We start from the raw sequence: 2433 nt of genomic DNA on the forward strand, positions 1-2433 counted from the left end.
GGGCGTTTGGTCTAGTGGTATGATTCTCGCTTTGGGTGCGAGAGGTCGCGAGTTCGATTCTCGCAACGCCCCCTTTTTATTTTCTTCTCTTGTTAACAAATTGCTCATTTTTTTTTGCGAGAATTTGATTAAATGCTCGTCGTGCGGTTGTGCCACTGTAAGTGGTTGCATACCCACCTAATCGAAGTCCGGTGTGCCGCCGCCGATCCGATGGAAACCGGCGCGCCGGCGCGCGTCCAGGCCCTGGCAGACACCGGCGTCTCCTTCCTCCCGGCGCAGTACATCCAGCCGCCCGAGCTCCGCGCGGCCCCCTCCTCCTCCCACGGCGCCGCCGCGCCCTCTGTCCCGGTCGTGGACCTCTCGTCCGGGGCCGCGGCCGACGCCGTCCGCGCCGCCTGCGCGGACTTGGGCGCTTTCCACGTCGTGGGGCACGGCGTGCCGGGGGAGCTCCTCGACGCGGTGCGCGAGGCGGGGCTCGCCTTCATCCGCGCGCCCATGAGGGACAAGCTCCGGTTCACGTGCGACCCGGCCAGGGCAGCCGCGGCCGAGGGGTACGGCAGCCGCATGCTCTCCAACGACGACTCCGTGCTCGACTGGCGCGACTACTTCGACCACCACACGCTCCCTGAGTCCCGCCGCGACCCCACCCACTGGCCGGACTTCGTCCCTGGTTACAGGTGATTGACCCAACAAAAGGGAAATCCTCTCCATGTAGAATTGATAAGCATTAGAGATGTTCATGTTAAAATCATACAGGAATGAGTGGGTAGAGTTCTGTTTATGAGAAGAGTACAGTTCTGTTCATGTTAAAATCATGCAGGAATGAGTGGGTAGAGTTGATAAGCATTAGAGATGTAAGAATTTTATCCTCAGATGTGCAGGCTAGTAGAAGGTGGAAAAGGAAATATTGAGCTGTCTGCATTTGTAATTGTCTCTGACGAAGTTTCGATATTTGGATCATGGCACAACCTAGAGGACCTAGACTTGCTAAGCACAGATGATTTGTAGTTATGTGATTTGAACTTCTATCCAAAAATGGCCACTTCAATGTGACACCCTACTGTTGTATTGGTTTCTTTGATAGCATAATGCTGACTGTTGAGTTTGTTTTTACCTTTTAGAGAATCTAGCTATATGCTCAGCTCCTGTATCATTGTATGAAGTCTGTGAGTGATCCATTTAGTAAGAAAAAAAAAAAACTAAGAATCCTGTTTTCATCCCTGTCCATATTCACAGCACATTACACCAGATGTCTTTTTTCCTAAAATACAGAAGCTAACACAGTAATATTTGCAGGGTTTGCAGGGATACTATTGCAGAATACAGCAACAGCATGAAAGATCTTGCTCAAAGATTGCTACACATCATCTCTGAAAGTCTGAACCTACCACCCTCTTATATAGAAGAGGCGGTTGGAGAAGTTTACCAGAATATCACCATTAGCTACTATTCTCCTTGTCCAAAACCAGATCTTGCTCTTGGACTACAATCTCATTCTGATATGGGTGCCTTAACGCTTCTGATACAAGATGATGTGGGCGGCCTCGAGGTGAAGGATGGAATGTGGATACCTGTGCCTCCTTTGCCTGATGGGATCCTTGTAATTTTGGCTGACCAGACAGAGGTAATATAAATTGACATGCTTTACCGTCAGTATTAATGTCGGTTCTCTGCACTTTTTTTTTACTTGGGCTGATGTTTGCCCTCCTTCATCCCACTGTTGTGGTGGATGACGACCAAAGTATTGTATGAACACACTTCTCTTCCATGCATATTTTGTTATTTTCTCACTAGATGGCCAAGGACTTTGGACACAGAGTTCATTCCAAAGTTCAGCTGAAAATTTGGTCCTGTGGCACTTGCTTTGTCTGCTTACCCAACTTTTGTAGGCGCTACAGTTGTATTCTTTGTGTAGGATTTGGTTCTTTTAAACATGGTACTCATGTACTTTACCCTTCTCCAGATCATCACCAATGGAAGATACAAGAGCTCAGTTCATCGAGTTGTTGTCGATGCTGAATGTGCGCGCTTGTCAGTAGCAACATTCTATGATCCATCAAAATCAAGGAAAATATGCACTGCCCGCAACTTGTGAGCAAGGATGAGGCACAAAAGTATCGGGACGTCATCTACGGTGACTATGTGTCTTCTTGGTATAGCAAAGGTCCAGAAGGCAAGTGCAACATTGATGCCCTCCTGATTCAGCAGTAGAGCCAGAGGCGCCTTATAACAAGATAGAGCCATTCATGGGTGTTCCGATACAACAACAACAACAACAACAAAGTCTTTGTCCCAAGCAAGTTGGGGTAGGCTAGATGGGTGTTCCAATACATGTACAACAAATCAAGTTGCCAATCTTGATCAATAAAGATAAGGGAAACAGCTTGTATAATGTATATGGTGCAACAAATTACTTTTCATTGCAAACTTTTT

The 2433-nt window shown here is 47.6% G+C and overlaps 1 non-coding gene and 1 pseudogene across 1 annotated transcript; both read left to right on the plus strand.

Annotated features, from left to right (window-relative positions):
* On the plus strand, positions 1-72 carry TRNAP-UGG (transfer RNA proline (anticodon UGG)). Its single transcript has one exon. It is a non-coding gene; the product is annotated as a tRNA-Pro (tRNA).
* Positions 73-124: 52 nt separating this feature from the next.
* Positions 125-2433, plus strand: LOC133926293 (jasmonate-induced oxygenase 4-like; annotated as a pseudogene).

This window comes from Phragmites australis, chromosome 8, assembly GCF_958298935.1.
Source record: "Phragmites australis chromosome 8, lpPhrAust1.1, whole genome shotgun sequence".
NCBI classification, from domain to species: Eukaryota; Viridiplantae; Streptophyta; class Magnoliopsida; order Poales; family Poaceae; genus Phragmites; species Phragmites australis.